The 27,015-nt window shown below is 48.0% G+C and overlaps 1 protein-coding gene across 1 annotated transcript in view; it reads left to right on the plus strand.

Moving 5' to 3' along the window:
• LOC142259303 (uncharacterized) overlaps positions 1-27,015 on the plus strand; it is a 100,755-nt gene that overhangs the window by 13,826 nt on the left and 59,914 nt on the right.

Consider the following 27,015-nt stretch of genomic DNA (forward strand, 5'->3'; position numbering starts at 1 on the left):
TTATTTTGTTTTAAGTAAATAATTGAAGGCTGCTCACCTGGTTTTGTTGTGCGCCCTCGCACAACCTCGGTGATGAGTGTGTAATTCCTCTAAGGATGAGGGGCTGTGTTAGCTGGTGCTATCCGATCCTTTGGCCGGATGGAGCTGGAGGGTTTACCGCTGATGGCTCCTGGTTCACCGACTCCTTTGATCCTGGAGCTTCAAATCGGCTCTACGTCCTCCCGCTGAGTTAATCAGGGTGAACTGATAGATTCTGTAATCCACAGCAGCTCTTTGCCGGGTTCCCTTACGGGAGTGGACAATGTAGATAATGATGAAGATAACCGGTCTGTGAGCGCTAATGATGGATCTGAATCTATATGTGAAGTGATAACAAGAGCTTTATTTTAACAATAAAGCCTTACATTTAAAAGAATCTATAGATTCAGATCCATCATTAGCGCTCACAGACCGGTTATCTTCATCATTATCTACACGTGGCCGACAGGGCACTGTCGCAGTGGTTTTCTCGGTCAACGCTAACTGGTTACCATCCGGCCTGACGTGTTGTTACACACGTGGTCGGAGTAGCGTCCACTCCACCGAAACGCTAACTGGGTTGTCGTCCGGTCTGACGTGTCCCTACACACGTGACCGGTTCCTTGAGTTATCTCAGAGCCATCCAGCTCTATAGTCTCCGCCTAACCCACAGGGTGCCAGCAGCTCCATTACCATCTGGAGCACGGTGGGCCCCGACTGGCGATTGGGATGTATACCCCTGGTCCTAATCTGCCGGTCCCCCCGTAACACAGGGACAAAGACCTCTTCTTGTACTGACACGCTGGAAGCCCGAAGTCTCCAGCCCCGGGGCCCAGATTCTCTCATTTTTGGCTCCTGCGTTTCTTTTAGAATAAATGCCCTTCTCATACCGTCCTGTAGTAATGACTTTGTTAATCACGTTTTGTCGGAATCCATCTAAATGTTATCAATTTATGTGTAAGAAACAATAATCGTCCTTCCGCAGTTTTCCCATGTGTGTCCAGTGTCAGTTCCTCTATATTCCCCTATATAAAACCTTGGTGTCTCTGACCAAACCTGCTGATTAGGATTTTACAATCGTAATAACTTTACTCCAAAAAAGTATTTATACTCCGCAGCCTGTGTATAAGATCCGCAGCCTGTGTATAAGATCAGGGTTTCATTTTAGATCACAATTACACATATTTTCTATCATACAATGATTTTTTTCTTTACACTTTTGTAACGACCGTTACAGATTCAAGTCTCCAAAGGAAAAGGAGGCAGAAGAAATATCTCAGGAGGTATAAATATATGGAATACACATATAACATACAAAGGTCAGCGTGTAAGACAAGGTCTGTATGAAGAAGAGAAGGGGACAGGCAAACATCAGAGTAATAATGTCTACCATGGGACAAAGCTATATAGATCCATCATAATACGCACATATATACACCCAGAATAAATGAAGGAAAGGTAGAAGCAGAGTGGAATATATACAGCAGTAATACTAAAGTTATGGATACTTTTATGTGTATAACTATCCACTAAGTATTAGAGTTTGTATAAAGTATGCAGGAGGAATAGAGAGGAGCATACAATATACTGTATTTTTCGGACCATAAGACGCCCTTTTTTCCCCCCAAATGTTGGGGGTAAGTGGGGGGTGCGTCTAATGGTCTGAATGTAGGGCATGGCTGAGGGGAATGAGGGTGCTGTGGTGGAGCAGGTCATCGAGGGCACGAGCAGGCAGCAGCAGCGCCTGCCGTGACCACATGGGCCCGCTCATTACATATGCACGCCCATCCTCCCGCCCATCTCTCAGCGCTGAAGCCAGGGCTGATAGGTGGGCGGGATGATGGGCGGGGACGCGCGCATAATTAACAGCCGGCCGTGATCACCCCTGGCAGCTACAGCCTGGAGTGATCATGCTCGGCTGTATTCACTGCTCCCCGCGCATCATCATCAGCGCGGGGTGCAGTGAATCAATGTACTCACCGTTCCCCTGCAGCACAGCGATGTCCTCCAGTCTGACGGCCGTGCTGTGTGGACTGGAGACTAGCGGGGCTCACAGCGATGACGTCATCGCTGTGCGCACGTGTGTCTTCACAGCCGCGCCGGCAGACTGGTGGACATCGCAGTGCTGCAGGGAACGTGACCGGTTCAACACAGCACTGCCGGCACAGACAGGAGGAGGAGCAACGCTGCGTGGAACGAGGAAAGGTGAGTGTAAACGTTTATTTATTTTTTGTGTGTGCCGCAGGATGGGGGTATATGAGCAGGATGATGGCATATAGCAGGATGATGGGGGTATATGAACAGGATGATGGCATATAGCAGGATGATGGGGGTATATGAACAGGATGATGGCATATAGCAGGATGATGGGGGTATATGAACAGGATGATGGCATATAGCAGGATGATGGGGGTATATGAACAGGATGATGGCATATAGCAGGATGATGGGGGTATATGAGCAGGATGATGGGGGTATATAAGCAGGATGATGTGGGTATATGAGCAGGATGATGGTGTATATAGCAGGATGGGATCACATACCAAGATGGCAGTATATAGCAAGATGGGGCTATACCAGGATGAGGGACATAAATATGTACACAAGGCAGGAGGATCATTACCAGGATGGGGTATCTTAGTAGAGAATTTGGGGACATTACCCCCATAATAGTGTCAGCAACAGATCCTCGCCCCATAACAATGTGTCATGACCACATTTTTTGCTTAAAATTTTATTTTCCTATTTTCCTTCTCTAAAACCAGGGTGCATCTTATGGTCCGATGTGTCTTATAGTCCGAAAAATACGGTACTAATGTAAAGAGTCCATAGACGAAGATCTAACCAAACATTGCACCAAAGAACATGGAGAGATCCCTAATCTATATGGTGTCATAGTAGTAATCCCTATAATGCAGAGTAGAAAGGCAATTTCCAGCACAATCTGTGCTGCAATAAAACCAAAAGTTTATTCCAGGGATTAAAATTTTAGCAGGATCCATTTTAAAGCCGACATGTTTCGGGCAAGATGTGACCTTACTCATAGCACAAACAGAAAATGGAAGGACTCATTTATATACAAATATATTAAGTGTAAAAAAAAAACCACAGCCCAATCATTGCATAGGATGAATTAACCAATTGTACACATTCCAAACTACGTAGGGTTAACCAAACCAGGTGTGCTGGAAGCTAATTATATAGTATGAAATAAAACATAAACGGTTCAGTTAACATTATATACATAAAGCAGAGCTGATCATTGCACAAACATTATATAGAATTGTTTCTTATACTTTATTGTAAACCCAGGTTTCAGGTTCAGTCCCCTTGGTCCTCTGGTATCTAATGTGAGAATCCAGAAAGCCTCCCTCCATAATGAAGCTTCTGCCATCTCCCACCTGTAGCCGGATTAGAGACTTCTTCTATACCTGCCCGGTCTGCATTGTGTGCAGTCACAAAGTGTCACCCGCACACGAATACCAACTGTTCCTATTATTTATATTGGCTTTATGTTCCGCTATTCGCTTTTTAGTTTTTCCAATAGTACAACCAATATATCTTTTCTGGCAGATGGTGCATTCAATGGAGTAAATAACGTGATGTGAGTCACAGTTTATGAAATCCTTTATATCATAAATCACACCTTGAAATGATGAGAAATCCATCTTGCGGTTCATCGCATATTTGCACACATTACACCGGAACCAGCGCATTTATGATCCCTTTACTGGGGAGCCGGGTGGATTTACTAGAGGTGGACTGAAAAAGACTAGGAGATAAAATGTTTCCCAAGGATCTACCCCACCTAACAACATATCTACACCCACCCTGAATAATGTTTCCCAGGGTCTCGTCCTGACTAACCACAGATAGATATTTAGAGAGAATTCTTTTATTTTATTAATTTGTAAGCTATATGGGGCGCTAAATGTTAATAATAAATCTCCATTTGTACGATCTGTACGGCCAACTCTACCCAGTAAAGACTTTTGATTTTTTACTTGAATCACTAAACGTAGATTTTCGGGTTTTTTATTATAACCGTGATCAATAAGTCTGCATCTGATGACTGCGCTTTCATCTGAAAAAGCAGAATCATCTGAACATATGTGACGAGCGTGTGTAAACTCACCGGAGGGTATAGCCTTGATGGTGTGTGCGGGATGACAGCTGGAAGATTGCAATAGAGTATTGCCTGTTACTATTTTCCTAAATAAGGATGTCCACACTCTGCCTGTACTGGGAACCCCTTCTAAAATTATATCCAAAAAGGGGATTTTGGTCTCTGCACCCTCAAATGTGATCCCCAAATTACAATCATTATTGTTAAGAAAAGCGGCAAAGTTGTGTAAACAGTAAAGGCCGCTTCACACGCTGCGATCTCGCTAGCGTGCGTACCCGGCCCCATCGGTTGTGCGTCACGGGCAAACCACTGCCCGTGGCGCACAGCCGCACAACATTGCTCGAACCCGTCACACATACTTACCTTCCTAGCGACGTCGCTGTTACCGGCGAACCGCCTCCTTTCTAAGGGGGCGGTTTGTTCGGCATCACAGCGACGTCACTAAGCAGCCGCCCAATAGAAGCGGAGGGGCGGAGATGAGCGGGCAGAACGACCCCGCCCACCTCCTTCCTTCCTCATTGCGGGCGGTCACAGGTAAGGTGAGTTTCCTCGTTCCTGCGGTGTCACACGTAGCGATGTGTGCTGCCGCAGGAACGACGAACAACCTGCGTCCTGCAACAGCAACGATATTTGGGAATGGAGGAGCGTGTCAACGAGCAACGATAAGGTATTTTTGCTTGTTAGCGGTCGCTCGTACATGTCACATGCAACGACGTCGCTAACGAGGCTGGATGTGCATCACAAATTCCGTGACCCCCAACAACTTCGCGTTAGCGATGTCATTGCGTGTAAAGTGGCCTTAAGTCGTCCATATAGCGACCATACCAAACGATTTCACCAGAAAATGAATGGTTGATGACATATATAAATCTCTCTTCCCACCATGCCATGTACAGAATGGCAAGAGACGGGAACAATCTGGACCCCATTGGAGCTCCTTCCAACTGTAAATAAAATGTAGAGTCAAAGAAAAATAATTGTGACTTCATAAATATTCCAACACCATGATTATACATTACCTTCATCCAAAAACGAAGTGTATTTTTCTAAATGAAAGCTGATTGCTTGTTTCACCAAATGATGGAGTTTAGTAGAATATAAGTCACATCACAACTAAAGAATGAAAAATGTCTCTCCCATATAAATTTATCAACAATATTAAGAACTGAAGTGCTGTCTCTCAAATAACCAGAAATCCTGGTGACCAAAGGTCCCATGTGTTCATCAAGCCACCACTCAGGGCTTCATTCAGAGAGCCTATTCCTGCAATAATAGGGCGTAATGGTGGGGGAATCACACGTATGTGTTAGGTAAGCCACGAAATACTGGAATTATCGGCTGTTCAGGAATGAGATATTTCTTATATTTATCCTTAAATATCCCCAAGGCTTTACCCTCCTCACCCAATTTAGAGAGTGTATCTTTTTCACACCAACATTGGATCAAATGGCAACTTCCTATACCAGTGATGGCGAACCTATGGCACGTGTGCCACCAGGGGCACGCAGAGCCCATTCTGATGGTACGCGTGCTGTCGCCTGATCCTGCCGCTTTGATGTGCTGGTGCAGTCGCGCTGGCAGATCAAAGCTGTGTTGGAGCGGAGGGACATTTCTCCTCGCTCTGACACTCCTCCTCTCCCAGGCCGCAGGTCTGTTGCCTAAGAGACGGAGGAGCGCCAGTGAGCGGCGCTGGCGTAATGACGTCTTCTGGCCGCGTGCGAAATGAGGACCCAGCAGCGCGCAGCGGGGGAGCGTGTGCAGGAAGGTGAGTTGTGTGTTGCTTTTTTTTTTATATATATATATACAGTCATATGAAAAAGTTTGGGCACCCCTATTAATGTTAACCTTTTTTCTTTATAACAATTAGGGTTTTTGCAACAGCTATTTCAGTTTCATATATCTAATAACTGATGGACTGAGTAATATTTCTGGATTGAAATGAGGTTTATTGTACTAACAGAAAATGTGCAATCCGCATTTAAACAAAATTTGACCAGTGCAAAAGTATGGGCACCTCAACATAAAAGTGACATTAATATTTTGTAGATCCTCCTTTTGAAAAAATAACAGCCTCTAGTTGTTTCCTGTAGCTTTTAATGAGTTCCTGGATCCTGGATGAAGGTATTTTTGACCATTCCTGTTTACAAAACAATTTCAGTTCAGTTAAGTTTGATGGTCGCCGAGCATGGACAGCACGCTTCAAATCATCCCACAGATTTTCAATGATATTCAGGTCTGGGAACTGGGATGGACATTCCAGAACATTGTAATTGTTCCTCTGCATGAATGCCTGAGTAGCTTTGGAGCGGTGTTTTGGATCATTGTCTTGCTGAAATATCCATCCCCTGCGTAACTTCAACTTCGTCACTGATTCTTGCACATTATTGTCAAGAATCTGCTGATACTGAGTTGAATCCATGCGACCCTCAACTTTAACAAGATTCCCGGTGCCGGCATTGGCCACACAGCCCCAAAGCATGATGGAACCTCCACCAAATTTTACTGTGGGTAGCAAGTGCTTTTCTTGGAATGCCGTGTTTTTTTGCCTCCATGCATAACGCCTTTTTGTATGACCAAACAACTCAATCTTTGTTTCATCAGTCCACAGGACCGTCTTCCAAAATGTAACTGGCTTGACCAAATGTGCTTTTGCATACCTCAGGCGACTCTGTTTGTGGCGTGCTTGTAGAAATGGCTTCTTTCGCATCATCACTCTCCCATGCAGCTTCTCCTTGTGCAACGTGCGCTGTATTGTTGACCGATGCACATTGACACCATCTGCAACAAGATGAAGCTGCAGGTCTTTGGAGGTGGTCTGTGGATTGTCCTTGACTGTTCTCACCATTCTTCTTCTCTGCCTTTCTGATATTTTTCTTGGCCTGCCACTTCTGGGCTTAACAAGAACTGTACCTGTGTTCTTCCATTTCCTTACTATGTTCCTCACAGTGGAAACTGACAGTTTAAATCTCTGAGACAACTTTTTGTATCCTTCCCCTGAACAACTATGTTTTCAGATCATTTGAGAGTTGTTTTGAGGAGCCCATGATGCCAGTCTTCATAGGAGATTCAAATAGGAGAACAACTTGCAAGTGGCCACCTTAAATACCTTTTCTCTTGATTGGATACACCTACCTATGAAGTTCAAAGCTCAATGAGGTTACAAAACCAATTTAGTGCTTTAGTAAAAAGTAGTTAGGACTGTTCAAATCAAGAAATTGTTAAGGGTGGCCATACTTTTGCACCGGTCAAATTTTTTTTAAACGCGGATTGCACATTTTCTGTTAGTACAATAAACCTCATTTCAATCCAGAAAAATTACTCAGTCCATGAGTTATTAGATATATGAAACTGAAATAGCTGTTGCAAAAACCCAAATTGTTATAAAGAAAAAAAATTAACATTAATAGGGGCGCCCAAACTTTTTCATATGACTGTAACTTGTGTGCAGCTGTGCCAAGGTGAGGATGAGGTGGCCACTGCCAGCATGGGGGGGAACATACATGCCAGCATGGGGGGGGGGGAACACATGCCAGCATGGGGGGAGAAGACATGCCAGCATGGGGGGGGCATACATGCCAGCATGGGGGGAGAACACACATGCCAGCATGGGGCTGGGGAACACACATGCCAGCATGGGGGGGAGGACATGCATGCCAGGATGGGGAAAACATGCATGCCAGGATGGGGGGAAACATGCATGCCAGGATGGGGAAAACATGCATGCCAGGATGGGGGGAAACATGCATGCCAGGATGGGGGGAAACATGAATGCCAGAATGGGGAAAAACATGCATGTCAGGATGGGGAGAAACATGCATGCCAGAATGGAGGAAACATACATGCCAGGATGGGGAAAACATAGATGCCAGGATGGGGAAACATGCATGCCAGGATGGGGAAAACATACATGCCAGGATGGATGAAGCATACATGCCAGCATGGGTAAACAAACATGCCAGGATGGGGAAAAATGCATGCCAGGATGGAGAAACATATATGCCAAGATGGAGGAAATATACATACCAGGATGGAGGAAACATACATGCCAGGACGGAGGAAACATGCATGCCAGGATGGAGGAAATATGCCATGATAGGGTACATTTACCAGGAAGGGGAACATTTACCAGGATGGGGAACATGTTAAGATGGGGAATATTTACCAGGATGGGGAACATTTACCAGGAAGGGGAACATGCCAGGAAGGTGGACATTTACCAGGATGGGGGTACATGCTAGGAAGGGCGACATTTACCTGGATGGGGGTACATTAACCAGGATTGGGAACATTTACCAGGATGGAGGACATTTACCAGGAATGGGGTACATGTCGGGATGGGGGAACATTTACAAAGATGGGCAATATGTCAGGATGGGGTACATTTGCCAGCATGGGGGAACATGCCAGAATGAGGTACATTTACCAGGATGAGGTATATTTACCAGGATGGGGCCATGATGGGGACAAATATACCAGAATGTAGGAAATATATGTCAGGATGGGGGACATGTTTACCAAGAAATGGCCCAGGAAGGGGGACATAACTACACAATGAAAGGGAAGGGGATCAACTCGTACTTCTTTATGGGATTTCAGGATGTTCAGACTTTGAAATGTAGATATGGATTACACGGTGACATCTGATTGCATTCCATGCTAAAATCTCTGTCTAATATGAGGCAATATTTTCCAGAAAGATCAATCCAACTGCTGTGTCTGGAAAGGGCAGGGGCTCAGCTTCAATGTGTGGTAAGCATGCTTGAGCGTGATGCCCCCTGCTGAAGAGAAGAGAAGACTGCAAAGGTAAGGTTAAAATCAATTATTTACATGATAGGATTGGTTGGCACTTCAGAAAAAAAATGGGTTTAGGGCTACAGTTTGGGCACTCGGCCTGTGAAAGGTTCGCCATGACTGTCCTATACGTTCTGTGATTATTCATAGTTTGTACCTGATCCCGATATAACATGGCGTCCAGAACCACCACAACTCCAGCCGCATCTGATCATCTGGTGACATTTCGATTCTTTATTTCTTTGACAGCTGTGTATAAATATTTATATAGATTTGCATTGTATAAGGGAGTACGTTAGTATCATCAGACAATTCTTTAAGATCTTTTTCAACTAATTGCTGGAATAAATGAAGAGCGGAACTCTTGATTGCAATGGATAGTATGAAGGATTCCCAAAATTAGCTGTGATGTCATCATCAGACAGATTATTATGGTTCTCACCCTGAAGATGCCGGAGGTCCAGGAGGGCACATTGTCCATTATATTGCAAATCCATAAAGTCATTGACTATACATTTTCCACAAGATGCAACTGCAATAACAGATTTATTTTAAGAAAAAAATGCCTTTTTACTGTTAATAGTCAGGCAAATTTGTTGACATCTCTTATAGTGTTAAACAGATTGATGTTTTGGCCAGGATGTCATAAACTGTGACTCCCATCACGGTGTGCAATAGTTCTGTAAATCTGCAGAAATGATACATTAATGTACAAGATATCGGGCGTAACAGACACTTATATCAGCAGACTCATTATACATGACAAAATCAATACAAAGTATATCTAACACATGCGACATATATACCGTATACATATCACACGGCATAACGAGTATTGGTGTATATACATATCACACTGCATATCGAGTATTGTGTATATATATATATATCACACTGCATAATGAGTATTGGTGCACATACATATCACACTGCATAACGAGTATTGGTGTATATAGATATCACACTGCATAATGTGGCGCCCTGGACAAGCCAGGTCGTCACAGATACTGCAACAACACACCCCACACCCCGAGATAGGCACATCAGTCACACACAAATCCTTGTTGCCTCCCTCCAGGGGCTGATGTCCACATCAGGTGGGGTGGAGCCAGGCGGTTGGCCCCACCCACTGAGGAGTTCACAGTCCTGGAGGCGGGAAAAGGAAGTCAGTGAGCAGTGCAGTTAGGGAGAGTGAAGGAGAAGGAGTGAAGTGGTAGGAGAGGAGCAGACTGACCGTGTCCGGGTACGTGGCCCGGGCACCGAGAGCAAGGTTGGCAGACGGTGGTGGCCGTCTGCAGGAGAGGCCGATCGACGTGGAACCGTAGGACCGGGGACGGGCGGTGGCCCGCCAGTACCGAACCGGGGAGCGAAGAGAAGCCAGCACAAACCGGCAGGGCCTGCGGACCCCGACCAGGCTTGGAGTCGCCGTTAAACAGGTCAAATCCGTTAGCGACCGGAACCTCCGGGTTTTCCTAGTAGCAAAGACCCGATTGAAGGCAACCGTCCAAACAGAGAAAGGGAAATACAGCTACCGCCACAACTAGAGTTCCCAGGGCCAGAGCCTGCGGGCAAAAGTGGCTCCTCCGGCACATATCTAAGCTGGGGAGTGGGTTACCGGTGGGAAGCCATCGGGACCGAAGATACACAACAGGTGCAGGGAAAGGCAGCCACCACCAACCGTCCGAGAGTAACCACAGCAGCCGGCTGCGGGACCCGTCCATCCAGCCGTTTGTTTTACCGGAGACTCTGTATCCATTCTTGGCTGAGTGAGTACCACCATGCCATCTGGCACCGCGCTGCCCCGGCAACCCTGCACCTCGCCAACCCTGCCTCCCCGACACCTCACCGGGCCCCGGGACCACCAAACCCCCCTACCCACGGAGGGGAGAGAAACATCTCGGCTGCTCCCTGTCATCGCTCCCGGGATCCCCGTCCAGAGCAGCGGTGGTGACCCAACCTCACCACAAACCGTGGGTGGCGTCACGGACCAATTCCCCAAACCCAAACTACCCCCCTTTCACTCACGGGCGAGGAGCGCCGCTCGAGTCCCCGGATCCGGCCCACCGCTCGAGCCACTGAGCAGCAGCAGCGCCGGACCCGAGCGTGGTGAGCGCAGCGCCCTCCCTGCCTGCGACATCTTGGCGTCACGAACAGGATCTTACCGTTCTACCGACTGGTAGAGGTGCGCCTTGTGTCCCGCCGGCGGTGTCCGGACGAAAAATTTCAGAAGCTGCCATCTTGGACGCGAAGATTTTCCCGCTCGAGCGTCTTCTCGAGCAGTGGAGGCGCGAAAGCCGAAGCCCCGCCCCTGAAGAGGAGGTGCTGAGAAAAGACCAAGGGGGAACGCGGATGGAGAGATGGCGGCGTCCTCAGGCTGGAGCGCAGGAGCGCCCGCCACCGAAGCGTCTAAGCTCTGGGGGAACCGAGGAGGAGTAGCCTTTGAAGATTGCGGCCCGGGTGAGCTCCCCGCCGGGACCGCTGCTTGGCGGGAGCTGGGCCGGTTCTGCTTGAAGGTGAGGGCGCAGAGCTTGCAGCAGCTGCTGGATTGGAAGGCGGAGATGCGCAGAATGGTTGCCGTGGAGTGGGCCAGCGAGCAAGGGGCCGCTATGGCCGTGCCGCGTCGCGATCAGGCCACACAAGCTCCTGAACCAGCCTTGATTGCGTGGGAGCCGGGGGCCAGTACCGCAGCAGGAGGTCCAGAGAGAGTGCCGCTGATGGAAGAAGGGGTCCCGACCACGCTGCCCCCGCCACCGTTCCCAACGGCGATCAGTGGTTCTGGACTGCACTGCCTATGGAAGGAGAACCTGATGTACCGTCCGGTCCCTGAGTGGGCCGACCCCCTGCGGTGGTAGCCGCCCCAAAGTCAGCGGTCCCTCCGTTGCACCGTTGTCCCCGTTGGGACCACCAGTACCGTTAACCTGATAAATGAGTGAATGAATGAATCAACCGAGATGTTAACCTGATTGTCAACCGTGATTGAACCGGCTGTTGCCGGCAAGTTTGTCCCCGTAGGGACCCTTTGCACCTTGCGTAAGGAACTACTTACGGACAAGGCCCGAGAACTCGCAGGGCAACCACAAACTTGTGGAATGTAAATAAGTTGGCATGTTTCCGTAACCGCCTCCGGAGAGGCAGGTTAGAGGAAGGGCCCGCAGCGGAGTAGGCTGGGGTCCAGCCACCACCGGAACCGGTGGCGATCCTCCGGGGGTCAGGGGTTCCCCATGGACGTGGGTCCCCTGAAGTGACCGTAGGGTGCGAAACATCGTACCCGTACCCGCTCGGGCAGCCTGGATGTGGACTGAGGTCAAGGGGTGCTGCCCACTTCTTAGGGGCAGCATCAGGGCCAGGTTGTTTGGGCGGGAGAGAGCGGAAGCCGACCGTTACTGCTAATAAAATGTGTTTGTAACGTTAAAAGTACCGTGCCTCTCGTTAAGGGAAGTTTCCTAAAATACTTGTGTTTAATGTTTACATGTTTTCTACCTCTTTTACAGTTTTACAAAAATAAAACCGGTGGTGGACAAGCAGCCCGCGGACGGTCAGCATTTAACCAAGGGGGAATGTGGCGCCCTGGACAAGCCAGGTCGTCACAGGTACTGCAACAACACACCCCACACCCCGAGATAGGCACATCAGTCACACACAAATCCTTGTTGCCTCCCTCCAGGGGCTGATGTCCACACCAGGTGGAGTGGAGCCAGGCGGTTGGCCCCACCCACTGAGGAGTTCACAGTCCTGGAGGCGGGAAAAGGAAGTCAGTGAGGAGTGCAGTTAGGGAGAGTGAAGGAGAAGGAGTGAAGTGGTAGGAGAGGAGCAGACTGACCGTGTCCGGGTACGTGGCCTGGGCACCGAGAGCAAGGTTGGCAGACGGTGGTGGCCGTCTGCAGGAGAGGCCGATCGACGCGGAACCATGGGACGGGCGGTGGCCCACCGGTACCGAACCGGGGAGCGAAGAGAAGCCAGCACAAACTGGCAGGGCCTGCGGACCCCGACCAGGCTTGGAGTCGCCGTTAAACAGGTCAAATCCGTTAGCGACCGGAACCTCCGGGGTTTCCTAGCAGCAAAGACCCGATTGAAGGCAACCGTCCAAACAGAGAAAGGGAAATACAGCTACCGCCACAGCTAGCGTTCCCAGGGCCAGAGCCTGCGGGCAAAAGTGGCTCCTCCGGCACATATCTAAGCTGGGGAGTGGGTTACTGGTGGGAAGCCATCGGGACCGAAGATACACAACAGGTGCAGGGAAAGGCAGCCACCACCAACCGTCCAGGAGTAACCACAGCAGCCAGCTGCGGGACCCGTTATCCAGCCGTTTGTTTTACCGGAGACTCTGTATCCATTCTTGGCTGAGTGAGTACCACCATGCCATCTGGCACCGCACTGCCCCCGCGACCCTGCACCTCGCCAACCCTGCCTCCCCGACACCTCACCGGGCCCCGCGACCACCAAACCCCCCTACCCATGGAGGGGAGAGAAACATCTCGGCTGCTCCCTGTCATCGCTCCTGGGATCCCCGTCCAGAGCAGCGGTGGTGTCCCAAACTCACCACAAACCGTGGGTGGCGTCACGGACCAACTCCCCAAACCCAAACTACCCCCCTTTCACTCACGGGCAAGGAGCGCCGCTCAAGTCCCCGGATCCGGCCCACCGCTCTAGCCACCGAGCAGCAGCAGCGCCGGACCCGAGTGTGGTGAGCGCAGCGCCCTCCCCGCCCGCGACACATAACAAGTATTGGTGTATATACATATCACACTGCATAACGAGTATTGGTGCATATACATATCACACTGCATAATGAGTATTGGTGTATATAGATATCACACTGTATAATGAGTATTGGTGTATATACATATCACACTGCATAACGAGTATTGGTGCATATACATATCACACTGCATAATGAGAATTGGTGTATATACATATACCAATGGTAATATATAATAAGAGCATATTTCACTGTATATACCATGAATCATACAACCAGAGCCACTACGGGATGATATGATATTGTTATCCATCAGGTATTACAGCTTAATCACACAGCTGTATATATAAGATTTACCAGCTGCTAATAATAATAGAAGAAATCAGATTTATCATTTAAACCAGAGGGAATTCTATTTTACATATGAGAAATCTAGTAATTGTGTCCCCCAATCACCTCCATGACAGCCACTATCTGAATTAACCCCTTGTTATATCATGGACACAAAGCATTTCCTGTGCACTGTGGATAATAGGACTTTGGTGGATGAATACTTTTGGATGACCGTAGATGTTGTAGCCTTGTACTCGTGTTTGCTCCATGAAGAAACAACTTGAGCTGTATGGAGGATTTTAATGTCTATATTACCCGATGTTCTGGTTTCCTTTCTGATCTCTGCCATCTCTTTTCTATTGTCCAGTAACTATTTTATGTTTGATGGGATATGTTATCTCCAGATTTTAGGATGTCCCATGGGCGGGAGAAGCTCACCAGCTTTAGCTAATATTTATATGTCCATGTGGGAACAATATTTATTTTCATCATACAATCCATGTACAAAATACATAATTTGTGCAGGGAGATATATTGATGATCTGCTGTTTCTCATGCATACAGATATACCGGACGTAATTCGCTTTTGTAAATTTCTCAGCGAGAACCATAAGAATCTGAAATTTGTCTCTGAAGTTAGAACTAATTGCACACCCTTTGTGGATGTTCTTTTGAAGGGTATTCTCTCTCTCCTACTTTTGATACTTGTTTATATCGCAAACCATTTTCTGGGAACACCACATTGCATGCAACAAGTTGTCACCCAGCACATAGATCCCAAAAAATGAGAACGTTACGGGTTTTGGAATATGGCGCAAAACCTGCCCCACGTTTTTTGGACAAGCTTGTGAATTTTTTTTAACCCTTTAAATACAAGTAAACCTATACATGTTTGGTGTCTACAAACTCGCACTGACCTGAGGCATCCCACTGACACATCAGTTTTACCATATAGAGAACACTGTGAATAAAATATCCCAAAAACTAGTGTACGATCACACTTTTTTTGCAATTTTTCCGCACTTGGAATTTTTTTGCCGTTTTCCAGTACACTATATGGTAAAACTTATGGCTTCATTTAAAAGTACAACTCGTCCCGCAAAAAACAAGCCCTTATATGGCAAGATTGACAGAAAAATAAAAAAGTTACGGCTCTCGGAAGAAGGGGAGCAAAAAACAAAAACGGAAAGTGCCCGGGGATTGAAGGGGTTAAATAGGGAGGACCCAGCTGCACGAGGCAATTAGCAACCAGAGCTCCTAGTTTCTGCTCACCAGTCAGTAGGAATTAACCGCTGCAGAGCTGAAGATCAGTGAACCTGAACCAGCCGACGCCCGGCTCTGGCTGAACAATACAGAAGCCTCAGGTTGCTTGTCAGACTCTGTGGTGTGAACACAGTTTGACAACGCTGTGCACACAGATGTGTGCAGAGCCAAACATCGCATGACACAAACGTTCTCTATCCGGCGCTTCCTGACATTTTTTTTCCAAATATATGGTGGTGATATAAAAAAAATAAACAAGTTTGTAGTAGTGATAAAATTAATTGAGAAGTATACAAGGCACTCCCAAGAAGATTTGAAGAAATATTTATTCATGTGAGTAACAAAAACGTTTTCGGTCCTATGTGGACCTTCCTCAGTAGCACATATGTGAGGGAAACTGCTGTGTGGGCTGTCAGACACGGAATCCACCGCTGTATGGGGGCTGCTCACTGTTTGGCTTTGTAACCTGAAGTGCACCCCAATATCTCCTAGACGCATATATAGGAAGTGCCATTCTCTTCTTGCTATATGTGATAAAATCAATTGACCAAATTGTGAGGATGAGGATAATTGGGTGACACAATTACGTGGCCGTGAGGTCCACTTGATTTCTCATATGGAAAGTAGATTTCCCCCTGGTTTAAATGATAAATCTGATTTCTTCTATTATTATTAGTAGCTGGTGAATCTTACAGTGCATTGCGAAAGTATTCGGCCCCTTTGACTTTTTCAACCTTCTCCCACATTTCAGGCTTCAAACATAAAGATAAAAATGTTAATGTTCTGGTGAAGAATCAACAACAAGTGGGACACAATTGTGAAGTTGAACTAAATTGTATTGCTTATTTTAAACTTTTGTAAAAAATAAAAAACTGAAAATTGGGGCGTGCAATATTATTCGGCCCCTTTAAGTTAATACTTTGTAGCGCCACCTTTTGCTGCGATTACAGCTGTAGTCTCTTGGGGTATGTGTCTATCAGTTTAACATCGACAGACTGAAATTCTTGCCCGTTCTTCCTTTGCAAACAGCTGGAGCTGAGTGAGGTTGGATGGAGAGCATTTGTGAACAGCAGTTTTCAGCTCTTTCCACAGATTCTCGATTGGGTTCAGGTTTGGACTGTGACTTGGCCATTCTAACACCTGGATATGTTTATAGTGTGAACCATTCCATTGTAGATTTTACTATATGTTTGGGATCATTGTCTTATTGGAAGACAAATCTCCGTCCCAGTCTCAGGTCTTTTGCAGACTGATATGTATATACTGATACTGATATGTATATACACCAATACTTGTTATACAGTGTGTTATGTATGTTCTGGCACCCTCAATATGTGCTTAAGAAGAACGAGTTGACAGCTAAACTCTTTCCCATCGATGCATTGACTTGGACGCAGGGGGTCCTTTACAACTTTTATTGATGAAATCAGTGTAAAACTACAAGAAACAAATGAAAGTACTCAGTACAACATTCAACATATCTGAGATACATAGCATTCTATTGGATAAAGGACACGCAGTGTAAATGCACTACATGGCGAATACACAATAGCTATAATGACAGAAGATTAACATGTAGAACAGAGCAGCTACATTATACAATTTGATGAGCTCTAACAAGAGGATCATATCTACTCACCGACTGTGCTATGTAGAGGTAAACAAACAGAAGACCTGAAGTGCAGAGAGCCGATCAGCATGCAGAATGTCTGTGTCTGTGTATGTAAAATGGCTGCTGAAGAAGAAGGGTGCGGAGCCCATGCAAGAGGCTGATGGGAAACTACATAAGCCTTGGTGGGACACCTTACATTGCACTGTAACCAATGAAACAAGTGATAACCAAGTTGCAGTAAGAGAACTTTGTCAACAGATGGCGCTGTTTGATAAGTAAAACTCAACTTGATCACAAGGCAAGTAAGCTAATTATATGCATATCTATGAAGGCATGACACTCCCCTTCTGGCATTCGGGGAAATGCCACATGAACTTTAACTAGATAATAAAATAAGTTCAGAAACAGGTCTAAAGCCAGCTTTACACCTTACAGTTAGGTGTGCGATCTCGTATGCGATGTGACACGCCCAGGTCGCATACGGGATCTTATGAGATTGCACATAGGTCGTTCATTTGCTGTCACACGAGCGTTAGTAGTCTATGTTAAATTGATCAATTTTGTGTGCCATCCTTTAGATCATGTGTTTTGTGACGTATGCATTGGGCACCTTTTTTTTTTTTATTTATTGACTTGCCAAGCGTGTGTAATGTGTAGGGATGCGTTTTACTATGTCATCTGCCATTCAGCTCTGCTACATGGCCGCTAACAGCAGACACAGACAGCCATGTAGCAGAGCTGAATGGCAGATGAGAGCAGACACAGACAGAACCGCACGATCAGAATGAACTCGGGTTAACTTCACCCGACTTCATTGTCATGCTGCGGCTCTGTCTGTGTCGCGTCCTGATTAGCGGTCACCCGTGAAGGACTCACCGGTGACCGCTAAACTCCTGAGTAACTGAATTGAGCAGCCCTCTCTCATATACTCACCGATCCGCGGCGCTGCACGGCGTTCACACTGCTCCGGCGGCTTTTACTATTTTGAAAAAGCCGGCCGCTCATTAAACAATCTCGTATTCCCTGCTTACCCCGCTCACCGGCGCCTATGATTGGTTGCAGTGAGACACGCCCCCCACGCTGAGTGACAGCTGTCTCACTGCACCCAATCACAGCAGCCGGTTGGCGTGTCTATACTGTGCAGTGAAATAAATAAATAATTAAAAAAACCGGCGTGCGGTCCCCCCCAATTTTAAAACCAGCCAGATACAGCCATACGGCTGAAGGCTGGTATTCTCAGGATGGGGAGCTCCACGTTATGGGGAGCCCCCCAGCCTAACAATATCAGCCAACAGCCGCCCAGAATTGCCGCATACAATAGATGCGACAGTTCTGGGACTGTACCCAGCTCTTCCCGATTTGCCCTGGTGCGTTGGCAAATCGGGGTAATAAGGAGTTATTGGCAGCCCATAGCTGCCAATAAGTCCTAGATTAATCATGTCAGGCGTCTCCCCGAGATTCCTTCCAGGATTAATCTGTAAGTGACAGTAAATAAACACACACACCCGAACAATCCTTTATTAGAAATAAAAAACACAAATACATTCCCTGGTTCACCAATTTAATAAGCCCGAAAAAGCCCTCCATGTCCGGTGTAATCCAGGATGCTCCAGCGTCGCTTCCAGCTCTGCTGCATGAAGATGACCGGAGCTGCTGAAGACACCGCCGCTCCTGTCACCTCCACGCAGCAACTGAGGTTAGTAGCGCGATCAGCTGAGCTGTCACTGAGGTTACCCGCGGCCACCGTTGTATCCAGTGACAGCGGGGAACCTCAGTGACAGCTCAGCTGATCGCGCTATTAGCTGCGTGGAGGTGACAGGAGTGGCGGTGTCTGCTGCAGCTCCGGTCACCTCCATGCAGCAGAGCTGGAAGCGACGCTGGACCATCCTGGATTACGCCGGGCATGGAGGGCTTTTTGGGGCTGATTAAATTGGTGAACCAGGGAATGTGTTTGTGTTTTTTATTTCTAATAAAGGATTGTCCGGGTGTGTGTGTTTATTTACTGTCACTTACAGATTAATCATGGAAGGAATCTCGGGGAGACACCTGACATGATTAATCTAGGACTTATTGGCAGCTATGGGCTGCCAATAACTCCTTATTACCCCGATTTGCCAACGCACCAGGGCAAATCGGGAAGAGTCGGGTACAGTCCCAGAACTGTCGCATCTAATGTATGCAGCAATTCTAGGTGGTTGTTGGCTGATATTGTTAGGCTGGGGGGCTCCCCATAACGTGGAGCTCCCCATCCTGAGAATACCAGCCTTCAACCGTATGGCTTTATTTGGCTGGTTTTAAAATTGGGGGGGACCGCACGCCGTTTTTTTTAATTATTTAATTATTTATTTCACTGCACAGTATAGACACGCCCACCGGCTGCTGTGATTGGGTGCAGTGAGACAGCTGTCACTCAGCGTGGGGGGCGTGTCTTTCTGCAACCAATCATAGGTGCCGGTGGGCGGGGTAAGCAGGGAATACGAGATTGTTTAATGAGCGGCCGGCTTTTTCAAAATAGTAAAAGCCGCCGGAGCAGTGTGAACGCCGTGCAGCGCCGCGCCGGGGATCGGGGAACGGTGAGTATATGAGAGAGGGGGGCAGAGGGATAGACCGACATGGACAGAGAGACAGGGACAGAGATAGTGACCGACTGACAGAGATTAGTGAATGACAGACATTGTGAGGCGCTTCAGAACGCAGCTTTACAGCTGCGCTCTGAAGCGGACCTTTTTTAAGCTGCGGTGCAGAGCGCACACCTGCGCACATAGCCTCAGACATCACAATCGTATGAGGGATGTCACACGTTTCAATTGACTAGGTTCATACAACAAAACGTCCAATGTATGAGGAATAAACGACGTGTATGCAATCACCGTATTTTCGTTCAATCTTGATTGCACGTAGGTGTCACACACAAATACGTCACGAACGATTCAGGATGTGCGTCACTTACAACTTGACCCCGACGACGGATTGAAAGATTTATTGAAGCGTGTAAAGCAGGCATAAGAAACAGCTTTCCACTTTGTTGGGGAATCCTGATTTCCACCTTCCTGACCTGTCCATCTTGACTTGGGAAGACTTTGGTTACCAGTCCTAGAGGCCACTCATTCCTTTTAGACTGAGTGTTCTTTACTAGGAACGACATTTCCAGGTTTCATGTTGAGCCTACTAACTTGCCATTTATCTCTTGTCTGTAACGTAGAGAGACATTGTTTTCTCCACTTGGTGCAGAAAAGGTCTGATAGCATTTGAACTCTCTTCCATTGGGATTTGTACAAGTTTTTCGTAGTAAACTCTCCAGAAGTCGGCATGCTCACATTAAACTTCTGGGTGGGAGAGTTGAAGGAGTGAGCAGAGACAGGTCATCAGGATCATTGGATATGGAAACCAGTTGTCTAGCGTTCATAATGGCTACTACCTCGGCCATGAAGGTTGTGAGAGTCTCATGAGCGAGCTTCGAAGGACCAACTTCTTGATGTCTAACCTGTGCGTGATAATACTCGATCAGTAGGGAAGCAACATGGCCATGAGGAACAATGATTGCAGTACACTTGTTATTTTCAAGCTATTTGAGAATGGACACTAGAACTCTACAATGGGGATATTGGGGGGGGGATCTGGTTATAACAGTGTTGGATCTAATAGTAGCTGCAGGTAGCAGGCAGGGTCTGCGTGAGCCTGTCAGGGTTAATAAAAATAGAATACAAATACTACTCACTAAATAAGGGGAGGGAGGGTTTTTTGTGGGGGTAAGGTCTAGAAAAAATGATTGATTATGGGTGAAAATATATGGTAAATAAAACACTATAAAACTAATAGTATTAAAAATATATGTATTTTATTAAATAAATGTAAAAGTATTTCAGGATGATACAGTAAGTTGGAAGCTTAGATTAATACTGTAAAACCAACTGTATAGGTGTAAAACCTGTCAAAAAAAATGCACAGGGGTAAATATATTTGTAGGTGCAGGAGTTATGAAGTCCAAAAGAGTAAAGTTTACCTGATAGTAGCGATTTTTATTGACTGAAGTGTGACAGTTAAAAAAGTGCAAAATGAAGGTGAGGTTATAGGTAAGTACCTAAAAATGAAGAGAAGGATATGTATAATAACCTACTGCAAGTGATATAGTATATGGCTTCTTCTATAAAGGCGGCCTGATGATAGATACCTTTATGTAAGGCACGGGAAGGCTTTATATTCGTGGCTTGTGTGAATAGAATGCTGAAGTACCCTGTAATGATGATGGTTGCAGGTTATATGTTTTTTGGTTTTTGGGATCATTCCTGATCTTGGCTTGCTGGTGCACAAAATCTACAAAGACACGGAATGGAGGAAACAGCACGTTGTGGCGCTGTTTGTAATCTGGACCCCGGTTCAACCAGTTCTCTTGCAAACTTTAAAGTAGCTTCTTCACTATAGGTTTAATGCCTCTGGCTGTATTTAGGGATGCGAGGCCTGGCAGGTCTCCTTCAATCTTGGCGAGTTGGAGTTCTACCAAGATATTGCTCAATTCTCTTAGCATGTGAAAGGTCTTATTTGAGATTTTTGGAAAGTCCTCCAACCTTTCGAAGAGGGATTCTTCTATCCTCTCTGAAGATCCAGAGCACTCGTCAAGTCTCTCCCATAACAGGCACAAACCTTTGCTCAGGTGGTTGATGCTGATATTTCTGATGCATTTTGCATGTTCTATCAATTTGTTTACTAGCCAATTAACCAAAAGATCAATCTTCTCATTGGCAGAGTTGTCTAGGCCTGCCGTGGCATTTCTGAAGGAAGCTCTCCACGCTCTGTAACTTTCGGGACAGTCATTAAACTTAAAGAGACCTTTGGTGAGTAACTCACGATGTGTGAAGAACTTGAGGAAAGCTGGTAGCTCTTGATTTCTGAGAGGGTGGTCCGGATACATGTTGCTATGATGAGGTCTCAGTGAGTTATTGTTGCCATAAAACGCATCGTCGCCATGATAGTCACTATCGGGGTCTTCCATCTTGTGGGGGTTCTCTGTGTAGTAGTTAGTCACCCAGGGAAGGGGCATACTCGGTCCCGGGCGGTAACAAATGGGAATGTCACTCTGGTGGCCGTTGCCCGGTCTCGTGCCCTGGGCCCCTTTTGATAATGGGAGCATTTACAGGGGAGATAAGAGATTTTGTCATGTGACGCCACCTGCGGGTTGCGGTTAAGGATGGAGAACCGCCGCTGCTGAATGTGGGTTGTCCCAGAGCTAGTGGTAGTGGCAGCTGTGATGGTAGGCCCTCCGCAGGTAGGGCTGTGTCTGGGAGATGTAACGGGGGCAATAACGGAGACCACACCAGGTTGTCTTTAACAGTCTCTACTCACTGTGGACCCAGGGGTTGCTCGTTCAAGTCCCAGGAGGACCAGTGCCAATGTAGCGACCCAGGTTGCTCTGTCCCCGGTACCCTCAGTTGATTGGGTCCCCGTAGCGTGGAGCGTTTGGGGGCCCCAACTGTCCCTTTTGGGGTACAGTCTCCATCTCCGTACGGCGGGCAGTGCGGACCCTGCGGGGAGGTAAGTGTCCGAATCCCGATCCTAGTTTACTGCTGATGCTCCTGGATTATTTGGTTCGGTGAAGTCCGTGAAGGTGTCCTCACCGGGCAGGTATTTATCAAACCATTTGAAACCAACACTTGACCTAGGGCCCTGTGCCCCATCGTGCTCTGGTCCCAGCGGTATCTCCGATACCCGTCCTGGCAACCTCTCTCCTGTGCCCCCGGGGTCACCGTTACATGGACCCAGCTCAGGCATATGTGGCGCCCCTGAGGCTTCCGTCGCCACAGGAACATTGCACCCCAGCCAGAGGTGTAATGTCCCATCCTGGGTAAGGAAAGGAGTAAACGCCGGTCCACAGGCAAATTTGCACTACACCCATTGTTAGGCACACACAGGGACCAGGGACAGTGGCAGCAACCCCCCCAGGCTGCATGCTGGGGGGCCATAAGACCCATCCCTGCTCCCATGGGGTGGGAGCTTAGCAACAGGGAGGTGGGAGGAGCCAACAGCTAGTGTTAGAGTAGAAGCAGGAATCAGTTAGTGGCAGTTTACCTCGGAGTGAGAGAGGTGAAGTCTGCGAGAGGCAGAGGGAGAAGTGAGGAGTTTACCTCAGGGAGTGAGAGAGAGAAGTCTGAAGAGAACTGAGTTCCTGGTGAAGACCCTGGGGCCCAGCTAGGCCCAGGTGACACCACAGCAAAGAACAACAGAAAGGATTCCAGGGCCACTGAAAGGCTTTCAAGCTTGTGGCCTGTTCAACAGAAAGATCAGGTGGAGGGATCAAGCTGCATACAGGGGACGGTCCCTAGAAACCGGAGGAAGAGAAGTCATTTCCAAAGGTAAAAACCGAGGCCCAGGGTGGTTGCAAGCGCCCAGGGCCACAGCCCACTGCAGAACCCCTGGGAAAAGGGTACAGTTCCGACGGGCGAGCCCTCTTGTCCAGAACCTGTAGTGGAGGCCAAGCCAGGTTCATCCAGCAAAGGCAAGGCGTAGAAGACAGCTGAAGAGAGGAACACAATAGAAGGGTGCACCGGTTTTTGCCCCCAGATCTACCCAGGATCGGCGGAGGTCCCTGACAGTGGGTTCCAGCAGTCCAAAGGCACCAGTGTGCTGCAGCCCAGGAACTGTGAGTAAACAGCTTGAAATTGCACCCCCTGGTGTTGTCTCCATTATTTCGCCTGCACTATTCCATCACTGCATAGACTTCCACCACTGCATAGACTTCCATCACTGCATAGACTTTAATAAGCACCAACGGTTGCCCCAGGGTACCGCTCCACCTGTAGGGAGCAGGACCATCCAAGCTGCCATTCCACCAGCCCCGGAGGCCCCATACAGCAGCGGCGGCTTAATAGCCGCAAACCACAGGTGGCGTCACGAATATCATAAACTTTAATCACTCCCACTGAAGCCATATTAATTGACTCCCGCCAGGGTCACAGAGTCGGGCCCCGCCACCACTGACTACCCCTGGACAAGTACGGCCTGGCACCGGGTGTCCCATAGCTCTGGGGTGGGCAAGTCACATATCTGCACACTTCTCCTGTGTGCCATACTCTCTAGACTGACTACTGGCTGACTGCTGACCCCTCCCACCAGGCTGGCTAAACCCAGGGACTCGTTCCCATGGCGACCATCCCCTTACATAGTTAACCCTCTATGCCCAGTGTGGAGTGGAGAACTAAGATTTTGGTTGTGCTTTGGTAGTATCAGCACTAGTACTCCAGGTCCCAGGGGGTAGGTCCTGCATCCCCAAGAGGATGCAGTTTCCTGTAGTGCCCTGAGGGTCTCAGGGGCACTACAGTAGCAATCTACAAACTTGGATGCAGGTGGCGCTGATGGTGGTAGGTGGACGGAATTACCTTCATGCTTAACGTGGGATGATTGGTGAATGATGGTTGATGGCTGAATGGCAGGATTTAGTCTCTCTCTTGGAGCTGAATGTAGATGGTCGTCAGATGCGGCATGCTGTAGCACGTAGTCTGAAGTGCATTGTGAGATATCCCGACGACTAAGTTCGGGTCCGAGCCTTAAGCTTACTGTCACTGCGCGCTGCTTCTTCTAAAGCCTGTACTTCAGCTTCTGCTGCTGCTTCCGTGTCTACGACGAGTTTTGCTTCTAGACACGCTTTTTCCTTCTATAATTTCAACTCTTTTTCAGCTAAATATATGCATTATATCTGTCACATGTGTTAAATATGCTTAGAAGGATTTTGTCATGTATAATGAGTCTGCTGATATCAGTGTCTGTTACGGCCGATATGTTGTACATCAATGTATAATTTCTGCAAATTTATAAGACTATTTCCTACCGTATTTGTCTTGGATGATTTCTGAACCCATTCTCCTTCCTCCATTCCCCTCTGTGATGTTGTGTGGCAGGTGAGTTGGAAATAATTAGCACTTGACGAAGTCTCACTGGTTTCCGCCTAGTCTTCCATATGTTACAAGTGTATGTGATTTTTTTGCCGCCCCGGCACAGACTGGGGTGCTCGGATCCGGGGTGGTTGTGGCTCGAGGGCCGGACCCGGGCTCGGCTAACACTCCGATCCTTGAAAGGAGATATTTACACGGGAGAAGTTCGTGACACCACCTGCGGGTTGCGGTAATGGGAGTACCGCCGCTGCTGGAAGGTGTATCGGAGCAGATGGTGTGGGGCAGCAAGGTGTCAGTCCCTCCGCAGATAGGGAAGGCCCCGGCCTCTCGGTTTTCGGTATGGGATATTTGGGAGCGCAGGGTGCAGGGGACCAGGGTACTCACTGTGGGTAGTCGTGGTGCAGGATGAGGATTATAAGGCTGGGGCCACACGGGGACTACTGCGATCCACTTGCATGACACTCGGCTCGTGCTGGCAGTACAGCAGGGCCGAGTGTCATGCGTGTGTCCTTGCAACTGAGGTCCGTTCGTGTGAGCAGACATCAGCTGCGGGGGGCGGGCTGGCACTCAGGAGGGGAGGGAGGGATTGCCATTCTCGCACTGCACTGGTGGTACACCGGTGTACCGCGAGTGCAGTGCGATTTTTCTCTCGCCCCATTCACTTGAATGGGTGCGAGAGAAAGAGTCTCGCATTACAATCGCAGCATGCTGCGATTGTTTTCTCGGTCCAATTAGGGCTGAGAAAATAATCGCTCATGTGTGCTGACACACAGGCTAGAATTGGTCCGAGGGGAATGCGATGTTTTATCGCACTCCACTCGCATTGTTTTTCTCGCCGTGTGGCTTAGGCCTAAAGCAGACTCTCACATTGAAGATAAACCTCTGTGCACCTGTGTCACTTGATAGTCTAGACCCTGCCTCCGTGCACAATTTTAGTTGTTTGTTGTGGCCCCTTGGCATGAAGTTGTTGGGGCCCCGCTACCTGTGTGTAGGGCAGCTGTGCTCTTGATGGCTGGCACTTGGGATTTCAGTTGGGCTGCTTTTTATGGGAAACCCTATCCCCCGCGTTGTGCTGATGCCTTCAATCTCTGAGCTCCTAGGGAAGTTTATGAAGATACCCTCCCTCCCAAGTAATTATCAGGATGGATGAAACTGCTCCAGAGCTAGGGTCCTGTACCCCGCCGTGCTAGTTACCAGTTAGTTCTTTTGGGGTTCTGATGCCGACAGTCCTCCTAGACTATGTCCGTCGCGCCCTATCCAATGTCACTGCTACCGGTCCCCGACTCCTGTGGTACTGGACCACCGTCTGCGACCCAACCTTGGTTTCACTCCCCGGGAGCTACAACTCCCAGGTCCTCACTCTTGAAGGGCTACTACTCAACTGCTCTGCTCTCCACTTCCTCCCTCCCACCAGTCTGCCTGACCCCTAGGTGGGTGGCGCTATCCCAGCTTAACCAACCCACTGGTGTGTCTGACAGGTTTGATGTGAGGTGTGGTTGGGATTTGTAGTGCTGATGGTGTGACACCGGTTATTAGGAACCTGGAACCATGTTTTGGGGTAGGCTCTGCACCCTGGGTAAGGATTGCAGTACCCTGTGGCACCCTGATATATTCAGGGGCGCCACAATTTTCTTACATGGATGCTCTGAGTAAGAGCAACAACTGCTGGAAACGCGTTGTCCGGTGCGATCCTCGTCCTTTACTGTTACCAAACACATGATGCCTTTACTATAAAGAAAGACGAGAGACTCACTCCATACCATCTGTGCGGAGCCGGATACTGAGCCCCTACCAGACACTGAGGAGCTGATCATGTGACCCCTGACTCCTCCCCTCCATGTGACATCATCACAGGTCCTGTAAGCACAGAGCAGCCATATATCTAGTGTGCGGCTCTGCAGGTGGAGGTGTGTGGAGATTCCCCATTACTGGGCTCAGGCTCCATACACATTAGATGCTGGGGGAGAACAATCGCTCTATAGAAGAGATTCTCCTGATTGCCCCGTGAAGGATGGATATGGACAGGGACAAGATGGCGGAGAGGATATTACACCTCACCCTAGAGATCCTCTTCCGGCTTACTGGAGAGGTGAGAGATTCTGATGACGTCACATTACATCATTCTTATCTATGGGAATAACAGATGGACAGAACTGGAGAGGTGAGGACTCTGGAAATGTCTGGAGTGAGATTTATTACTGTGTCTCTCCATAACCAGAATTACACAGTAGTGAAGAAGACCTCTAGTGAGCGCTGTCAGGCCCCTGTGTCTGAGGGATGGGGAAGACCC

This window comes from Anomaloglossus baeobatrachus (assembly GCF_048569485.1).
Source record: "Anomaloglossus baeobatrachus isolate aAnoBae1 chromosome 5 unlocalized genomic scaffold, aAnoBae1.hap1 SUPER_5_unloc_6, whole genome shotgun sequence".
NCBI classification, from domain to species: Eukaryota; Metazoa; Chordata; class Amphibia; order Anura; family Aromobatidae; genus Anomaloglossus; species Anomaloglossus baeobatrachus.